This window comes from Arachis hypogaea, chromosome 10, assembly GCF_003086295.3.
Source record: "Arachis hypogaea cultivar Tifrunner chromosome 10, arahy.Tifrunner.gnm2.J5K5, whole genome shotgun sequence".
NCBI classification, from domain to species: domain Eukaryota; kingdom Viridiplantae; phylum Streptophyta; class Magnoliopsida; order Fabales; family Fabaceae; genus Arachis; species Arachis hypogaea.
This window is the reverse complement of record NC_092045.1, coordinates 84,462,216-84,483,954: the sequence shown is the minus strand read 5'-3', so window position 1 is coordinate 84,483,954 and position 21,739 is coordinate 84,462,216.

The following is a 21,739-nucleotide window of genomic DNA, read 5'->3' as shown; positions in this document are numbered from 1 at the left end:
TGGTGAGAAGGAAGGATCACTAAAATCAAGACCGCCCCGATGACTCCATCAGCCTCATTCAAGATTTCCTCATCAGGGTCGGCCTCAGGTTGGGCAGCCTTAGTCGAAGAGGTCAGAACAACCTTAGTCTTAGGGCCGGGCGTCGGGATCTCGTCCTCATCTGGAGCAGGAATGATGTTACCATCAACCACCAGATTATCCATACTAAAAAGGGTGAGGTCAAAGTTGGGAGCCAAGACACGAACTTGATCCCTCAAATTCTCGTACATCCCAGTCATGCCATTGACCACATGACCATGTAACTCATAATCATCATAAGCTGATTGAAGTTTTTCCTTTGCCTCTAAGAGCTCGCCATAGGTACGGGTATAGCTCTCCTCAGTTTTCTTCATCATCTCCTCCGCCAACTTAGATGCCGCTTCAGCCTTAATAGCTCGGGCTCTCTCCTTCTGCTGGGACAGCTCTAACTTGGTATTCTTCTCTTCTAGCTCGACCTTTAAGCCGCTAACCCTCTCAAACTTGGCCTTTGCACTCCTTAGAAAGGTGCTAGTGGCGTTAAGGGGAGATTTCTTAAATTCTCTTGCCAAGATAGCATTCAGACCAGACATCTGAATGTAATTTTGGGCCATATACTGGAAGTGATTGAGAATGGATACGTCGCCAAGATAGCATTCATTGCCTCCAGGCCAGGCCATCAAAATCCTTGTCATTGACATCGGCTGCGCCAGACGTCATCTGTTTCTTAGGAGTAAGCCTCGAGGAAGAAGGAGAAGAAGCAGCATCCAAGCTAGCCAAAGGTGGGGCAGAAGGAACTAAGCAAACATGAGGTGTAGGGATAACCTTCCTCAGGCCTTGGGGACCCGAACATAGCTTCTTGGGAGGAAGCTGGGAAGAACCCTCACCACCCCTTTGTTCTAAAGATTCTGAGCAGCCACAGTCTTTTTTGTCTTACACAAAAACTTTATGGAATTAGAACCCGAAGCCATTTCAGAAAAACAAAATACAAATGCAAGAACCACTAAAAGATACAACCAAGACAAGAAAATAAACACAAAAAAGACGAGGTTGGGTACTACCTAACTCGGACTGAAAAAGGCTGGGATCCCCTAGAAATTTCTTCGTGTCCAAGCAAGGAGCTCGACCCCAATGCTCTTCCAAGATACCCACAAAGGCCTTCTCCACCTCATATAAACTCTCTAGGGTGTATTTAGCTACTACCAGATTCTCTTGCCACCAAAGGGGAAATGAGGGCTCATTACTCTCATAAAAAAAAGGGACGGACTTTATCTACGGCTCGGACCTTGAAGTAAAAGTTTTTGAAATCGTGAAAAGACTCATCAAAGATGGCAAAGACCTTTCTGCCCTAGTTGGCTCAAAAAGAGATCCAAGAAGCCTTTTCTTTAGATGACCCAGGTTTGGTTAAAACAAACAGATACAAGAATATGTTGAGGGAAGGCCAAATGCCCATCTCCTGACACAAGAGCTGAAAATTTTTCATAAAGGCCAAGGAGTTAGGATGAAACTGGGTAGGGGCAAGGTTACAAGTCCAAAGGATCTCAGTTTCAAAGTCGATAAAAGGGAGGGTAACACCCAATTTGGTGAAAAAACAGTCATAAGCATAAAAGAACAGATGCTCGGTATGACTTAAAGGGGGGAGGGTGGGAACAAACCCTCTCGTCAGGATTAGGGGCAACTAGCTCATAGTCTTTCTCATCCCCCCTATTCCCACACACCCTATGAAACCTCGTAAACTTCTCACAACATTCCCAGTCTACCACCGTTACATAGCACAAGACTATAGAATCTAACCAATCAGCAAGACCAGGGGGATTGTGGGAACCTTTATAGGCATTTCCGTAAGATTCCTATGAGACATGTACGCTATACCTACAATAATGAAAAACAAATGGCCATCACTACAAGCAGCTTGGACAAAACCCAGTAACAACACTCAAGCAGCAAAAGGGCACCCTAGTCTTGCAACAGTGACGTCACGTCACAACGACACCCTTTTGAGGCTACAAGAACGCAAACAAAGACACAATTCAAAGGCATAAGAGCCCAAAAAACCCCATTACCCAGCACAAACACAAAGACCAAAATCTTTAGGAAAAAAGACAAACATACAAAATAAACAAAAGTAGGGGTTCAACCTCGATGGAGCCATAGAAAGCCAGATCGTCATCGTTAAAAGGACAAAGCAAAAATGAACGCGAAGGCACGTACCTGCAGAAAGAAGCCGAAAAGAGGAGCACACAAAGTCATCTACGGCGACAGTGTGAATCTCTCCAAGAAAGACGCCAGGAAAAGAAATCATTGATTGCAAGGCACAGATGAAGCTCTAAAAAAGGATAAAAAGAAAAGAAGCGTCATAGAAAGGAGAAGAAGGAAAAGCGTTTTGCAAAAAAGGAAAAAGAAGAAGCCCCAGGGTTTTAAAAAGAGACAAAGGAAGGAAATTGAAATGGCAAAAGAGAATGAAGGGCCCAATCAATGAGTCTTAAAAGTACTCACAGAAACCCAAGGAAACTGACGCGCTAACTTAGACCAGCATTTAAAGAAAATGTTTCGTATTTCAAAAAATTAAAGATCATAGCGCTCGACCTACCCGAGGAGGAAACAAACAAAACGCCCAACTTGACCAAGGAAGACATGTTCGACAAAGAATGATTTAGCACGACCTAGAAAAAGATCGAAGCTCAAGCAAGGGCACTGTTCATACCCTGACTCGAGAACAAGGTCTGTGCCGACAAAAGGCAAAAGGGCCGAGCTTCGAGGAGGGCCCTCCTACATCCACTAACCTCTTCTAAGAGGTTGGACGTCGACTACAGGCCCAAAAAGAGGCCTAATACAGCGAGGTCACCCCCACTGGAAGGCGGTTACCAAAGATAAGATCCTACCAATAGATATAAGATAAGATAAAGATCCTCCCACCAAAGGAGGTCATTAATTCTACTATAAATACACTGGAGCCCCCAGGTATAACTCATACTCTGATTCTACTAAGGAACCTGCTTAAAGTCCTTGCTAACTTAGGCATCAGAGTTTCTTGCAGGTACTACCACCGAACCCCTCATAAGGAGTTCGGATAGGCGGCACTTCAACACCAATAGGTCAGACATCGACACTCGAAGGGGACCCAAACCTCACGTCCGGCCCGGACTCATTGTTTTAGGTAACCCTCGGAACACTTTTCAATTACTACTCTATCCTCTAATTAATTTTATAAAAATTTCTACACTATTCTTATTTCTTTTACCAAATCCTAATCATAATCCCCAAATTAAACCCACCCACACTCTTTCTCTCACACACACACACACACCCCCACACAGAGAGCGAACAAAAGAGAGAAAGAGGACTGATAGGGGAATACAGGAGAGAAGAAGAGGAGGAGAGGGGAAGACAGCGCCAGCAGAGGGAGGACTGCTGTTCACATCGTCGTCGTAGCTGGAAGTCATAGGGAGGCCCGAGGAAGGAGAGAGTTATGTGTGCATGAGCTTGAGATCACTGTCAAGAGGTTGAGAGGCTACGATAACCATCGCTGTCGTTGCTAGAGATCACTGTCCTCCTTTCTGATGTCGTTGTCGTCGTAGGGAAACATCATCGTCGCAGTGTAGCACACTAACTTTTAGCACCTCATGATCGCACTAAAAGTCTTGGCATTACCAACCTCTACTCCTTTAATTTCATACTATAATTATTTATTATTGAGTCTTCACAAATATAAACTGAGTTTTTAATTATGAAAACAAAAAGATTTTCATTTAAACCACATAATCACATAATTATATCCACATAATAATAAATACATAGAGTTATTCAATTCTTCTCAAATACAAGTCCTGCCCCTCTAAAAATCTCAAAGATGACAAACAACGAGGGATAAAATCTCAACTAAACTAACAAACAGAAAGTACAACATATTTGCTCGTGGCTTTGTGGCAAAGTTTCCTGACCCTGTCACTGAAAAAGAAAATCTATAGGTGGAGAGAACATTGTCCTTGTAGGTTGTCAGTATGGAAGGGAATACCATCAAAACAAAAAGATACTTGCAAATAGAAATAATTTTATTATAAAATAGTTTATCCTTGAAATAACCTTTTGCAAAAGTTTTGTAGAAAAACTTATTTTGAAAAGTTGTAAAAAAAAACTTCTATAGTTTACAAATTAGTAAGACGAATGGTTTATAGAAATAAAAAAGGACCAAGGACGTGCCTAAGGACTTCCTACCCAACTTACATCACTCACTCTTATCTAACCAATATATAAATTACAGTAACAATGCAACACCTAATTCATTTGGCCTCAACCTCCATTACCACATATCAGAAACAACCCTAAGCGTCACTACTGTCAGTATGAGGGATCTCTCAGTTGTTAACCACAGAAAAAACAATGCAAAGCATACACAAATTGAGAATACAGATTGAGAAATTAGATAAAATAGCATATAGATACTATTACTCAATTAGGCAAGCGAAAAATAAGATTCATACCTAAATGATACACACAAATGCAAATGATACATGCCTATCCTATGGTTAATGAGCTCATCTGTTGGTTATACAACCAAACTCGATATGTCTGGTAGCTAACCCTAGACAGTCCTTTCGTGCGTGCATCCCCAAGAATCTATGCATATAATTCTCAATCATTCAATTTTCATCTCATTGGGGGAATTTCTAGGGAGTTAAAGTGCCTGGTCACATCTTGCGACTTAAGGTCAACAAAATCACAAATCTTAACCTAGAGCAAGTGGAGCCAACCCACTGCATCTATCCAAGAATTAGATAAAGTTATAAATCATATATCATTCTCAACCGGGAGCAAGTGGGGGTGAACCACTGCATCTACACCGGGAGACTCAATCCAACCTGGAGCAAGTGGATCATCGGCACTGCATCTACCCAGGCAGGTATATATATCAATAAGAATCATTTTCAATATCAATTTCATTATAACTTTTCACTATCCATCTTATTATCAATCTTATAACTCCACATTTTGTTAATCTTCCTTTAATTCACTAATCCAACTCTTTAGGTTTCGTTCTTAACTCCTCTATCCTTAATTTCACCGGCTTTAGACTCGTACTAAGATTTATAAAGATTTAGAAGGCTCGAGGAATGGTTGAGAACTTTAAAAATTCACTTTTCTGAAAAACAGGGTGATCGTGTATGCAGCCCATGGTCACGTACGCATGAATGTTTGACAGTGGCCAACTCTCACGTATGCACGATGAGTTTCTCGTACGCATGGCATATCCGAATGTGAAAAAGTTGATATGCTGTAAAATTAGTTTTTAAACCCAAATTGTAAACCTTCATAACTTTTTCCACAAAATTCATTTTTCAACCATTCTTGAATCATTGGAAAGATTGATAAATAAATTTTATAGAAATATAGTTTTGTAAATTTTTCCAACTCCGAGACTGAGTTACGACCTACCGAAGTTGGCCAAAAATTAGTTTTTTTAACCAAAAATAAATTTTACAAACTTTCCAAAGATTAATAAGACAAAACAGCTTTTAACTCAACAAAACTACCCCAAACCACTTCAATCCACTCATTCACAATCAACCAAAATCAAGCCCACTCAATTCGCTCCTTTTACTCTATTCTTATTCATAATCATCGTTAATCATCACTATACCTTGATTATACATGATCATTGTCCTCGCTCTCAATTTCAAAATCATCATCAAACCTCAGTCAAAACCAATTGTCACTACTCACCTCTCAATTTCAAGCATAATCCTTCAAACAACTTACCAAACTTACCTCCAAATCCACACCACACAATTTTTACCATATTCCTTAAAATAAAACTCTTTCTCTCAAATCTTATGTTCAATTTTATTAAAACCTCAAAGTCACTCTCTTATTCTCAAACCCTTGAATTTATACTTAATTTACTGTTTTAAAGTCTTTGGCTAGTTAATCAAATCTCTTCTTGTTATTGGAAATCAAATGAGTTTAAAACCACGAGTTAATAAAATCATAAGAATCCGATTTTCTTTAATAATCTTTAAAAGTGTTTAAAACATGTCTCTTTTGATAAAGTTACTCAAATAAAAAATTATTTTCGAAATCATAACCAAAACTTCTTCAAATTCTTAGAAAAATTTCGGCAGCACATCTCCTAAAAAGTTGGAGTTTGCCACACATCATAGGTCCCCTCTTTTTAACCTCAACTCAACAAAACCAGTATTTCAAGTCAGTGTTTCCAAACACAAAACCGTTACTAGCAGTGGATCTCGGTGACATCAGTAGCAACATAGACACGACGGTGACGGAGGCTTGGCTCCCGAAATGATGGTGTACGGCAGGACAATGTCCTTCCCCTCTTCAATTTGAAAATTTCACGGTGAAAGATACTGGATTGAAGTGACGACGACGAATCTGACGGTGGCGCGATGATTACCCCGCGTCGGCAGTGAAATGCAAACGACAACGACGACAAAGACCTCGATGATGGTGACCCGTGGTGCTGATGGAGACGACACTGGTCGAGGCCCACTCTTCTTCGCACGTCTCCTTCTCTTCGTGGTTCTGTTTTGTCGACGGTGGCTTGTGGACAGATCGGCGGCGATGGCTTAGTGGCGTGGTCTCCCTCTAAGATCTGACGATTACGTGACGGCAGCTGCAAGGCCCAACGTCACCGGTGCGGTCTTCCCCCCTCTTTTTCTCTTGTTCTTCCTTCTTCCTCCTTTCTTCTTTTCTTCCTATTTCTCTCTTCCCCCTTCTGTGTGGTGTTCGTGTATTTTGTGTGTGATATGTTTATGGGCTACGCCTAGGGTTTCTTTTAGGGAAAGGAAAAATGTGTGTGATTTTATGGTTAGGTTTAGATGAAATTAGGGTTTAATTTGGGAATATGTGAAATTAGAGATTTTTGGATAAATTAGAGTTTGGGTACTTTTAATCAAATTAGGGTATATTATATAAATTTAAAATCTAATTTAATCCCTTGAAATTACTTTAAAAATATTATTGAATTATTAATTTGCTAATTAGCTTTTAATCAAGTATTCTAATTTAACATTAGAAAATAATATAATCAATTTTCTCTATTTATAAAAATTAAAACATTAATTTCCAAAATCTCAATTATTTAACTAAATCATATAAAATTCTTATTCTTTTACAACTGTTAAGTTTTATAATTTAAATATAGAAAATTATTCAATATTTTTAAACTTACGTAAAATTTTAATTTTAATTATCAAAACTTGATTTAATTACTTTTAATAAAATAATTTCTGAAAATAAAGTCTTTAATGAATAAATATATTGAAATTAACTTATAATAAGATTTTTCTGAAAATTTTGGGTCTACATGCAGCAGGAAGCGCAGAGAACAACGAGAGGGTGAAAGTGCTACAAGATAGGGGGAAGTATAACAACCCCAGTTTTTTTTTTTAAAAAATAAATAATGAGTTATTAGTTTGTTTATAATAATTGTTGATAATTTATTTAAAAAAATTATTTCCCTAAATGTAATTACAATAAATTTTATGATACTTTGAGTAATTGAAAAAATGATAAAAATTATATAACTTAATTAAAATAATTTGTGTTTTGAATTTAAACTTTATTTCATAAAGGATAATTAATTAGATTATTTTAGATTTTAAATTGGAAATAGTATTTGAATTTATTGGTATATTAATAAATAAAATTATGTTTACAAAATAATTTTTATGGTATTATATTTCAATCTTAATTATTATATTATCTCAAAGATTTTGTAAAATTGTTATACTACTAGTGTGTATTTTATTCTAATCCTAACCCTAGAGTCAGCCACACACATTGAGTTTCCTCACACACGCACACGTTACTCTCTTAGTGACACTCACTCCCTTCATAAAGATACACGTTTCCTCCACCTGTGATTGTCTCAGCAAAAAATACTTCACCGCTCTTCTGCACATTCATTACTCACTCTCTGCCTTTCATTTATGCTAGACACACACCCAAATCAAAGAAGAAAATACAGAAGGGGAGGGAGATGAGAAATCAAAATGCGTAGCCTCCTCTTCACATACACAAAAATCAAAAGAAAAATTAGAGTGCACAAAGAGGAAGAGAACGAGGAGAAAAAGAGGAAGAATGCTGAAGAACAGAGACTGAGGGGAAGGTGTATGTAAAACTCAGTTAATTAATGGCTAATTAATACATAAATGAGAATTTATTCTAGAAGGCCAAAAATGTGATTTTTTATGGCTTAATATGATAGAAGAGATTGAGACAAGAATTTCGGTACCAATTTTATAGAAATCGGACCAAGTTTGGGCCGAACGGGCCAAACCTGACAAACCAGACCCAAAGTGGGCCCTTGGCCCAACATAACTAAATCCTAAAACCCTCATTTCAGTACTCTCTCCCCTCTCTAAGACACTAAACACGCTGAGATGGAGGTCATGGGAGGAAGAACACTCTCTCAAGTTCTTTCTCTCATTTGATCTTCAAACTACCATAACTTTTAATCTAAAGCTCTGATTGTCGCACCGTTTATGGCCACGTGTTCACCACGGAGATCTCTACAAAAGCCATACAATCAATTTTGATGTAAGATACGTTTTTTTCTTTGAATTTCAGCCCTTATTTTCGAGGTTCATGGGCAAAAATGTTGAGGTTTTGAGCTCCTTTGTGTTATAGGATCACATTAGCTTGAAGGGAAGGCTTGTTCTTGGTCTTTTGGTCCTTGGGTAAGGTAAGATATCTGACCCTAGTGAGAATGTTGAATTTGTGGTTTTGGGTATTGAGCTCTTGTGTTTTGGTATGATATTTTGGCTTAGGCATTTTATATATGTGTATTAGAGCTTGATTGGTGATTTTGGAAAGCTTGGAAGAGGGTTTTGTATGCAAAAAAATCTATTCTTGGAGGTGTTGAGACCTTGAGAGCTTGAGGAAAAAGTGGTTTGGAAGTGCTCCGGTTGAGCTTGGAAAATCGGCTAAGGTATGGTCTCGGTTTCTCGTATCTACTATATAATATGGTGGGAAATACTTAGGCTAGAGACCCTAAGATAGGCATTTAATTGTTGATGTTGTTAAATGGTTGAGATATATGATGTGGTCATATATGTAATTATGATTATTGATTCCTTGATGGTATGATGTATGAGCAATATGCATGTTGTGATATATGCTTGATGATTGATTGGGGTTGAATTGTGGGTGAAACCATGTTAATGGTGAGTATGATATTGGTTATGTGCAATTATGATTAATTGGAAATGGTGTTATTGAAAATTGGCATGAGGAAGAGTATATGATATGTAAATGTGTTTGAGTTTGAGCCACTTGGGTGAAGTGGGTTAAAAGGATGGGATGGTATTTTTGTTAATTTTGGTAAAGTGTTAATGTGTGAGTTGAAGAGGCTTGATGTTGATTTTGGTATATTTTAATTGATTTTAAAAAGGGTCGAATTTGGCATGTTTTGGTTGATTTTGAAAAGGGTTGAAAATGACTTGTTTTGAAAATGGCACTTTGTGGTTTTGTATGAAAATATGGTTTTTAGGCATACTTTGACGGGACATAACTTGGACTCCGGATCCTTGTTTTGTGCCAAACTTATTTAGAAATAAAATTGGATTCGGGATGTTCATGCCGTTCGAAGAACGGGCTAAAAATAATTTAAAATGAACAAGTTATGTCTGTCGGAAGATTGGGGGTTGAATATGTGAATTTTGCAGCTTTTAACTTAGAAAACTTTTTAGCAGAATGACCCTCCACGCGTAGGCACACTTGGCGCGTACGCGTCATTCTTCAAGAAGGCACCATCCACGTGTGCGCGTGGTGTGCGCGGACACGTCGATGTGTTGCACCCAATGCCCAGCCATTCTTCCCGAGAGTTGTGCCAGAGTTGTGCCAATTTTGTGTGTGGGGCACAAACGCACCGTACGCTTGGCTGCCGCGTACGCGTACGCATGGCTGTAGCGTATGCATCAATTGGATGTTTTTCAATCCAGCATCTGCGTGAATGACGCATACGTGTCGATGAGCTGTAAGGCCATCCACGCATGCATGTGAAGGACGCATGCGCGTGGCCCTGTTTTCATCCAAAAGTTGATTTTTGAGCTTTAAAAGCCAAATTTTATACTTCTAAACCTCCGATCTCACCACTTATGTCTTTAATCATTATGATATGCCTAGCATTGAGAAAAGGAGCTAGGGGATGTGGTAACTTGCGAGTGAAGCAAAGGAGAAATGGATGATCAATGAGGATCAAAGATGATTATATGATATGTGGAGGATGGCGGTGGGAGTGATGTATGTGCCATGAGCTGATGGGCTAAATTGTTTATGAATTGGCTGGTTATGGATTTAACCGTGAGCCGGATGGCTGGATTATTGCTGTGTTATGGCAGAGCCATGATTTTGGCTAAGTATAAATTCATATATGCCGTTGAATGAATTGTGAATGTTTGCACTTCCACCATCGGAGACTCGAGTTTTCCTGGGAGAAAGCAGTGGCTAGTCACCACGTGCTCTAGGTGGACACTCGAGACTCTGTTGACCATATGTCGTCAGGGTGGCCGGGCACTGTGAAAGCCCCGGATGAGCTTTCCCCCGTGAATATTCACCAGTGAGGGTGATGGATATGGATCATGATTATGATCACAATTATGTTGAGTATAACTCAAGTTGGGGAGACACGACAGAGGGACAGTCCGATGGTTAGCTACTAGGACTTGTCGGGTTGGCTATATAATCGACATATGATATCATCAGCCATTAGGGACATGCATTCATCATATGCATACTATGTGAATTGTTTGAGATTGCCTATTTGACTGCATATTACTTGCTAATTGTCTAAATGCCTTATTTGTTCCTATTTGTATATCTCTTGTCTAATATAACTGTGTTTGCTATATTATACTCCTGTTGGTGGTTGGGAAGTATGAAGGATTTGTAAAGGGAAGTATTAATTAGTCTGAAGAATCCTTAGTCAGTTGCCGTTTATGGTTTAGCTTGTTTATAAGCTTTGATTTTATCTGGAGGAAGTTATAGGATTGCCTTTGGCTTTCCTCTAATATTACATGTTATATATGTGGAAACTATTACCATGCTGGGAACCTCTAGTTCTCACCCATGTGGATTTTTTGATTTTCAGATGCAGGATGTGAGGCCTCTCGCTGAGGCATGCTGGAGACTTCTGGATTAGCGAAGATCCTTTGTTCTTGGGGCTCTGTTTTAGTTTATATGTTTTGTTTAGCTACTTTTATCTCTAGTAAATAATACGAACTGTGATGACTCCTCTTATGAGAGATTTTGGAGAATAGGTTTTCTGAATTTGTGTCCCTTTGGGTTTCCTTTGGGGTTTTCTATCTTATTTACATGTATATATATATATATATATATATATATATATATATATATATTACTATGCTCGAACCGGTCACCTTCGCAACCGGGTTTTGAGTCTTGATATTCCTATTTTTGACACTCTTGTGTATATATATAATCTCACGTTGGTTTATCCTTGTTCGCTATGCTATCGATCGGAGTGTTGCACTTTTCGCATTGCGATTTTTGTTGTACCCCTTTTTCTTCAAAGGCTCCTAGTGATAATCATTATTCATACTACTAGACATACTAAATTTTTATTTTAGAGGTCGTAATACCTTGCCATCTCTGAATTATGACTTAAGCATAAGACTTTTTATGGTAGGGTGTTACATTATGGTATCAGAGCAGTTCGTTCTTGTAGATCCTGAGGGACGGACTGACTATGCTTTTGTGCATTCTCTGTATGTGTGTTATGTGCTATTAGTATATTTACTTGATATAATTGGCATAAACGTTCATGAGCATGCATTTGGGACTTTGAAGCACTAAACTTCCGATATTGAGACTGATCAACTTAATATCAATTGTTTGGTATGTTTAGGAACCAGATGGCGCCTCGTGGACGCGGTAGAGGCCGTGGGAGAGGTCATACAAATGCTCGTGCGCCGGAGATTAACCCTAATAACTCGGTGAACTTTATGACTGCGTTGGAGAATATGGCTGCTGCTATGCAAGCCACTGCTGAGGCTCTTGGGCAACAGATGAACAACCATGGCAATAACAGAGGTGGAGCTCAGGGCCCGATGACATTGGCAAACTTTTTGAAGGTTAATCCACCCAAGTTCAAGGGAACTACTAGCCCGACTGAATTCGATACATGGTTTCAGGCTATGGAGCGAGCACTGTAAGCGGAGGTGGTACCTGAAGGGCAGCGTGTTGAGTTTGCCACCTATTTGCTCACTGGGGAAGCATCGCATTGGTGGCAAGGTATCCGACGTCTTCTGCAGCAGGGTGATGACTATATCACCTGGGATGTCTTCTGGGAGGAGTTCTATAGGAAGTACTTTCTGACTTTTGCTAAGACGGCTAAGAAACTTGAGTTACTGTAGCTGAAGCAGGGTACTATGCCCGTATCTGAGTATACTGACAAATTTGAGGAGGTGTTCAGGTTCTCCCGTATGTGTCAGGGGACTCCGGGAGACTATGAGGAATGGAAGTGCGTTAAGAATGAAGGAGGACTCCGGAGTGACATCTTCAGCTCAGTGGGACCAATGCAGATCAGAACTTTCTCTGAGTTGGTGAACAAGTGTAGAGTTGCTGAAGAGTGTGTGAAGAGGGCAGCTGCTGAGAGAGGGAGTTACAAGGGATTATTCCCACAGAACCGAGGGAATAGTTTTGCACCTAGAAGTCCGCCTTTCAAGCGGGGAGGTTCTTTCAGGAAGCCCAACAACAACAACTCCCAAGGGAAAAGGTTTGGGAAGCAGCCACAGAACGAGCAAGCTTGTGCTAGGTGTGGAAGTCATCTCCCAAGAGCCCCGTGCAAGGCCGGTTAGGGCTTGTGCTATTCTTGTGGTAAGGCGAAACATAAGGCCACGAACTATCCAGAGAAGCAGAAACAAGGTGCCGGGAAGGTACAGCAGACTGGTCAGGTGTTCACCACTTTAGCTATAGGTGCCGAGAGATCCGAGAAACTTATCCGAGGTAACTGTGAAATGACTGGTCAAACTTTAAATGCTTTATTTGATTCTGGAGCAACACATTCATTCATTGCATTTGAAAAGGCTAGTGAGCTAGGCTTGAAGATTGTAGTTTTATGTTATGACCTAAAGGTGTATAATGCTACCCATGAAGCCATGGTAACTAGGCTAGGATGCCCGCAAGTTTTCTTTAGGTTCAAGCAGCGTGATTTTGTCCATAATTTAATCTGCTTGCCGATGATCGGTCTTGATCTTATTTTGGGATTGGACTGGTTATCTGAGAACCATGTCCTGGTCGACTGTTCTACAAAACAGTGTGTTTCATGCCGAAAGGAACAGAAGGACCGGTTGTGATGAATAGTTATTACTTGAATTCTATGATGGTGAATTGCTCTGGAATCGAATGTCAGGGTATCTTGTTGTTGACTACGGGTGTTTCGGGTGATAACCAAAGATTAGAAGAAATTCTGGTTGTGTATGAGTTTTCGGAAGTATTTCCCGATGATATTGACGAATTTCCACCTAACTGAGAGGTTGAGTTTGCTATCGAGTTGGTGTCTGGGGCTGGACCAATCTTGAGTGCTCCGTATAGGATGTCGCCACTGGAAATGGCTGAGTTAAAGTCTCAGTTAGAGGATTTGTTGGGTAAGAATTTTATCTGACCAAGTGTTTCTCCGTGGGGTGCACCAGTGCTACTAGTAAAGAAGAAAGATGAGAGTATGCAGCTCTGTGTGGATTATAGGCAGCTAAACAAGGTCACGATAAAGAATAAGTACCCGTTGCCGAAGATTGACGATCTCATGGATCAGTTACAAGGAGCTAGGATTTTCTCCAAGATCGACTTGCGATCCGATTATCACCAGACAAGGGTGATGGATGAGGATATCCCTAAGACCACTTTCAGGACTCGTTATGGTCATTACGAGTACACTGTAATGTCTTTTGGGTTGACGAACGCTCCTTCAGTGTTTATGGATTACATGAATAGAGTTTTTCGTCCATTTCTAGATAAATTTGTTGTTGTCTTTATTGATGACATACTGATATATTCCAAGACTGAGGAAGAGCATGTGGAACACTTGAGGACCATATTGTAGATACTCAAGGAAAAGAAGCTTTATGAAAAACTGTCCAAATGTGAATTTTGGAAGAAGGAGGTGAAGTTTTTGGGACATGTAGTTAGTAAACAGAGGATAGCAGTTGATCCATCTAAGGTGGAGGCAATGATGGAATGGAAGCAACCAACTACGGTAACTGAAATAAGGAGTTTTCTGGGTTTAGCTGGCTATTACCGAAGGTTCATCAAAGGCTTTTCGCAATTAGCTTTGCCATTGACAAAGTTAACTCGCAAGGACACACCATTTGTCTGGACTCCCGAGTGTGAGGAGAGCTTTCAAGCATTGAAGGAAAAGTTGACCACTGCACCTGTGTTGGTGTTACCTGAGCCGAATGAACCATTTGAGGTGTACTATGATGCCTCACTAAAGGGTCTAGGGTGTGCTGATGCAACATCGTAATGTGGTGGCGTATGCCTCACGGCAATTGAGACCTCATGAAGTTAATTATCCTATGCACGATTTGGAACTTGCTGCGGTTGTGTTTGCCTTGAAGGTGTGGAGACATTATCTCTATGGGGTTAAGTTCCAAGTATTCTCTGATCACAAGAGCTTGAAATACCTCTTTGATCAGAAAGTGCTTAATATGAGGCAGAGGAGGTGGATGGAATTATTGAAGGACTACAACTTTGAGTTGAATTACCATCCGGGGAAGGTGAATGTAGTGGCGGATGCATTAAGTCAGAAGTCGTTGTATGCGGCTTGGATGATGCTTCAAGAAGAGAAGTTGCTCAAGGGATTTGAGAGTCTGAAAATTAGTGCTCATGAAGTATCTGAAACTCTGTGTTTGAGCCGATTAGAAATCTCCAGTGACTTTAAGTCCGAACTTCTAAAGGCCCATGAGAATGATGAAGCGTTATGGACGGTGTTACCAGCTATTGAGCAAGGGAAACAGCGGAGAGTGTCGGAGGATAAGGATGGGTTATGAAGATTTAAAGGTAGGATCATTGTGCCAATCATTGGCACTTTGCGGCAAGATATCTTAAAAGAAGCACACAAAAGCGGATTCTCTGTTCACCCGGGGAGTACTAAGATGTACCATGATCTAAAGGTGATGTTTTGGTGGCCGCGTATGAAGAATGATGTGACGGAATATGTTTCAAAGTGCTTAACTTGTCAAAAGGTGAAGATTGAACATCAAAGACCTGCCGGGATATTGCAACCTTTAGAGGTTCCACAATGGAAGTGGGAAAGTATTGCGATGGACTTTGTGTTGGGATTGCCAAGGACTAGGGTTGGTTTTGATGCTATCTGGGTGACTGTGGATTGACTGACGAAGTCAGCTCACTTTCTACCCATTCGGATGACTGACATGCTTGAGGAGCTAGGACGGCTATACATAAAAGAGATTGTGAGAGTTCATGCTGTACCTGCTACTATAATCTCTGATAGAGATCCTCGTTTCACTTTAAGGTTTTGGGGTACATTTCAGAAAGCTTTTGGGACCCGATTAAGCTTGAGTACGGCTTACCATCCTCAAACAGATGGTCAATCCGAGAGGACGATCCAAACATTAGAGGATATGTTGAGAGCTTGTGTTTTGGACCAACTGGTGAGTTGGGATCGGTATATGCCGTTAGTGAAGTTTGCATACAATAATAGTTACCATGCAAGTATGAATCAGTTCAGTTAAGAGAAGATTTGATGCTTCCGATGGCTCCAGTCAGAATTGATGATACTAGTATCAAACGGTTGCGTGGAAAAGAGGTTTCATTAGTCAAAGTGGCATGGATTCGAGGCGGTGTTGAGGAACACACTTGGGAACTTGAGTCAGAGATGCGAATGGACTATCCGCACTTATTCTCAGGTAATTGAATTTGAATTTTGTGGGCAAAATTCCCAATTAGGTGGGTAGAATGTAAAACCCAGTTAATTAATGTCTAATTAACCCATAAGTGAAAATTTATTCTAGAAGGCTAAAATGTGATTTTTTATGGCTTAATATGATAGAGGAGATTGAGACGAGAATTTCGGTACTAATTTTATAGAAATCGGACCAAGTTTGGGCCGAACGGGCCAAACCGGGTCAACCGAACCCAAAGTGGGCCCTTGGCCCAACATAACTAAACCCTAAAACCCTTATTTTAGCTCTCTGTTTCCTTTCTAAGACACTAAACACAATGAAATGGAGGCCATGGGAGGAAGAACACTCTCTCAAGTTCTTTCTCTCATTTAATCTTCAAACCACCATAACTTTTGATTTAGAGCTCCGATTGCTGCACCGTTTACGACCACATGTTTACCACGAAGAGCTCTACAAAACCCATACAATTAATCTTGAGGTAAGCCACTTTTTCTTCTTCGAAGTTTGGCCCTTATTTTCGAGTTTCATGGGCAAAAATGTTGAGGTTTTGAGCTCCTTTGTGTTATAGGATCACATTAGCTTGATGAGAAGGCTTGTTCTTACTCCCTTGGTCCTTGGGTAAGGTAAGATATCTGAAACTCTAGTGAGAATGTTGAATTTGTTGTTTTGGGTATTGAGCTCTTGTGTTTTGGTATGATATTGTGGCCTAGGCATTTTATATATGTGTATTGGAGCTTGATTGGTGATTTTGAAAAGCTTGGAAGAGGGTTTTGTATGCAAAAAATATGTTCTTGGAGGTGTTGAGACCTTGAGAGCTTGAGGAAAAAGTGGTTTGGAAGTGCTCCGGTTGAGCTTGAAAAATCGGCTAAGGTATGGTCTCGGTTTCTTGTATCTAATATGTAATGTGGTGGGAAATACTTAGGCTAGAGGCCCTAAGATAGGCATTGAATTGTTGATGTTGTTGAATGTTTGAGATATATGATGTGGTCATATATGTGGTTATGATTATTGATGCCTTGATGGTATGATGTTTGAGCAATATGCATGTTGTGATATATGCTTGATGATTGATTGAGGTTGAATTGTGGGTGAAACCATGTTGATGGTGAGTATGATATTGGTTATGTGCAATGATGGTTAATTGGAAATGGTGTTATTGAAAATTGGCATGAGGAAGAGTATATGATATGTAAATGTGTTTGAGTTTGAGCCACTTGGGTGAAGTGGGTTAACAGGATGGGATGGTATTTTTGTGAATTGTGGTAAAGTGTTAATGTGCGAGTCGAGGAGGATTGATGTTGATTTTGGTATATTTTGATTGATTTCAAAAAGGATTAAAATTGGCATGTTTTGGTTGATTTTGAAAAGGGTTGAAAATTACTTGTTTTGAAAATGGCACTTTGTGATTTTGTATGAAATATGGTTTTTGCGCATAAATTGATGGGACATAACTTGGACTCTGGATCTTCGTTTTGTGCCAAACTTATTTAGAAATAAAATTGGATCTGGGATGTTCATGCCGTTCGAAGAACGGGCAAAAAATGATTTAAAATGAAGAAGTTATGTCCGTCGGAAGATTGGGAGTTGAATCTGTGAATTTTGCAGCTTTTAACTTAGAAAATTTTTTAGCAGAATGACTCTCCACGCGTAGGCGCACTTGGCGCGTACGCGTCGTTCTTCAAGAAGGTACCATCCACGCGTGCGCATGGTGTGCGCGGGCACGTCGATGTGCTGCACCCAATGCCCAGACATTCTTCCCGAGAGTTGTGCCAATTTTGTGCGTGGGGCACAAACACACCCACGCGTACGCGTGGCTGGCGCGTACACATCGATTGGACGTTTTTCAATCCACACGTCCACGTGAATGACGCATACGTGTCGATGAGCTATATGGCCATCCACGCATGCGCGTGGAGGACCTGTGCGCGTGGCCCTGTTTTCATCCCAAAGTTGATTTTTGAGCTTTAAAAGCCAAATTTCATACTTCTAAGCCTCCGATCTCACCACTTATGTCTTTAATCATTATGATATGCCTAGCAATGAGAAAAGGAGCTAGGGGATGTGGTAACTTGTGAGTGAAGCAAGGGAAAAATGGATGATCAATGAGGATCAATGATAATTATATGAGATGCGGAGGATGGCGGTAGGAGTGCTGATTGTGCCATGAGCCGTTAGGCTAAATTGTTTATGAATTGGCTGGTTATGGATTTAATCGTGAGGCGGATGGCTGGATTATTGCCGTGTGACGGCGGAGCCATGATTATGGCTAAGTATAAATGCATATATGCTGTTGAATGAATTGTGAATGTTTGCCCTTCCACCATCGGAGACACGAGTTTCCCTGGGAGAAAGCAGTGGCTAGCCACCACGTGCTCCAGGTGGAGACTCAAGACTCTATTGTCCCTATGTCGTCAGGGTGGCCGTGCACTGTGAAAGCCCCGGATGATCTCGCCCCCGTGAATATTCACCAGTGAGGGTGATGGATATGGATCATGATTATGATCACAATTATGTTGAGTATAACTCGAGTTGGGGAGACACGACAGAGGGACAGTCCGATGGTTAGCTACCAGGACTTGTCGGGTTGGCTATATAACCGACAGATGATATCATCAACCATTAGGGACATGCATTCATCATATGTATACTATGTGAATTGTTTGAGATTGCTTATTTGACTGCATATTACTTGCTAATTGTTTAAATGCCTTATTTGTTCCTATTTGTATATCTCTTGTCTGATATAACTGTGTTTGCTATATTATACTCCTGCTGGTGGTTGGGAGGTCTAAAGGATTTAGAAAGGGAAGTATTAATTAGTCTAAAGAATCCTTAGTCAGTTGCCATTTATGGTTTAGCTTGTTTATAAGCTTTGATTTTATCTGGAGGAAGTTCTAGGATTGCCTTCGACTTTCCTCTAATATTACATGTTATATATGTGGGTACTGTTACCATGCTGGGAACCTCTGGTTCTTGTCCATACGGATTTTGTGGTTTTCAGATGCAGGACGTGAGGCTTCTTGCTGAAGCATGCTGGAGACTTCCGGATTAGCGAAGATCATTTGTTCTTGGGGCTCTATTTTAGTTTATATGCTTTGTTTAGTTACTTTTATCTCCATTAAATAATACGAACTGTGATGACTCCTCTTATGGGAGATTTTGGAGAATAGGTTTTCTCTATTTGTGTCCATTTGGGTTTCCTTTGGGGTTTCCTATCTTATTTACATGTATATATATATTGCTATGCTCGGACCGGTTACCTTTGCAACCGGATTTTGAGTCTTGATATTCCTGTTTTTGACACTCTTGTGTATATATAATCTCACGTTGGTTTATCCTTGTTCGCTACGTTATCGATCGAAGTGTTGCGCTTTTCGCATTGCGATTTTTGTTGTACCCCTTTTTCTTCAAAGGCTCCTAGTTATAATCATTATTCATACTACTAGACATACTAAATTTTTATTTTAGAGGTCGTAATACCTTGCCATCTCTGAATTATGACTTAAGCATAAGACTCTCTATGGTAGGGTGTTACAGTGGGTATCATCGCTGCAGTCGCTAGGGCTAGTCGCTGGAGCCACTCTTGTCACCTTTGTGCCTCTCTGCGGCTGCTGCTGCCACCATATCTCAATTTGGCTAGCATCTTCCTCCTTGTTTTGATTCTAATTTCCTAATTCTTGAAACCATTAGCCCCTTTCACTCCCATTTTTGCTACAATTATGTCAAGTGTTGATGCTGATGCTACCCTGAGACTGCAAAGACCACTGCTAGTTCTGTTCGAGGATGATGCTGCTGTTGTCAAGGATGATCAATGATGGGTGATACAGTTGTTGCGTTGTTAGTGTAGTTAGCCAATAGCCACCACCGCAGTTTATCTCCGATTCCTTTCAAATTCGATTAACCAAGGTAGGGAGTTCATTTTTAAAATTAAGAGTTTTTAATTTAAGAATGACAAAAAGTTTACTGAATAATTATAAATAATTTATAAATGTTATGCATGACGATTTAATGAGAATTGATGTAGTTGGAAATTGTTAGTGAATGTAAGCATGTTTGAGTATGCCAATTGAATTTCGGTATGTTTGATGGTGCTGTAAATAATTAGGTGATTAAATGAGCTATATGTGTATTTTTTAATTATGAGTTTGTTATTGATGATGATGAGCTAGTATGATTGATGCTATTGAAATTCTGTTGATTGGTTGAATTATTGTTGTTGGATGTAGTGCAGATTTTTAATGTTGTGAAAGTGTGATTATATGAAGTAAATTATATAAATTTTGGATATATATGGAACTGAGGCTTTTGGGTAGGCTTACGACATAATTTATGTAAATATGGTAATGAGCAATGGAAATTATTGATTGGTATGAGTTGGAAACTTGGAAGATTAAATTTGGTTATTGAAAGTTAGGAAGCCTTGCTGCAGAAATTTAGAAACTGATTAGACATCAACTTAAAATATCCTCTGGGAGCAATCTGGCCTGTTTTTGCGAGCAAAAATAATTTTATAATAAACTTCAAGAGGTCAAGATTCCTCAATAAAAATTTAAGGAAATTTGGCCAAGTGGTTTGGAAGATATGAATATTTGAACTTTAGTGGTTGCTGCAGAATTTTTTGGTTTTTTGGTTTTGTAGTATCAAATTTTCAGCCACTAGAACTTTTGATTTATTTAGTATTTTGAATTAATTTAAAATGTATTTTAAAGATTTATTAGTCTATTTTAAGTGAGTACAAATTTCATATCCCTATCTATTTTGTAGAGTTAGTTATGTCTCTTGGAAGTTGCGCTGTTCCCAAGAAATTCAGAACCAATTTAAAGAAATAAAGCAGCACTTTCAACTGACATTTAATTAACCAAACGAGGTGTTATGGACCTGAAACTTTTTTTCCTAAACCTTAGAGTTTTAGAGTGTATCCTCACCAAAATTTATAAGTAACGGATTAGAATTGAATTTATTGTAGATTTTTTAAAAACAGAGCTGCTTGTTGTATTTTTCTGAAATCTTCTTAATGGTAGTAGCATATTTTTATTGAATTTGTTATCAAATTCAATTCTAATCCAAATAAAGTAAAACCTAATTCAAATTAAAGATTAGGATCTCTAGAATGACCTAACCAAGAGAGATAGTCCGTTCATAAGTTTTCGCAATATAAAAACCAAATAATAAGACAGCTAGGTGCTGTTCCAAAAATATAGAACAACAGTCTCAGTTTTTCTTCAATATTTAGTGTTAGACTGTTCAGAAAAATATGATTCTTAGTTCTTTAGAAACTTGAGTTTAACAAAAATGCATGGACATAAAGTTTACGCGAATCTGAGTCTGTTTGTTATATTAATTATTAAATAGAAAACTGGTCACTAAGAAAATAATAGGCTAGACCAGTCAAGAAAATAAAATAAGAATGTAAGTTGTCCCTAGGAAGGTTTAAAGTTAAAAGGTGATGCGAAAGTATGCCGAGTAACATGGTGATACGAAGGTATGCTTAGGTATATGGTGATGCGGAGGAATGCATATTTATAAGGTGATGCAGAGGCATGATGAAAAGAAAGAAAATGAGAAACCATAAATGGATAATGATTCATGAGAAATGTTTGTTTGAATGGGCCTTTGTGCCAAAGTGCTAATGCGGGAATGTCTGTCTAACTGATAGCATAATGTATGTTGAATGGGCCTTGTGCCAAATTGCTAATGCGAAAGTGCCCGCCTGACTGATAGCCTAAAATTGCTAATGCGGGAATGTTCGCCTAACTGATAGCACTGTTTCTTACTGTGATGCCAAGATATCCTAACTGACATGGGTTCGCCCATGATAATAATTG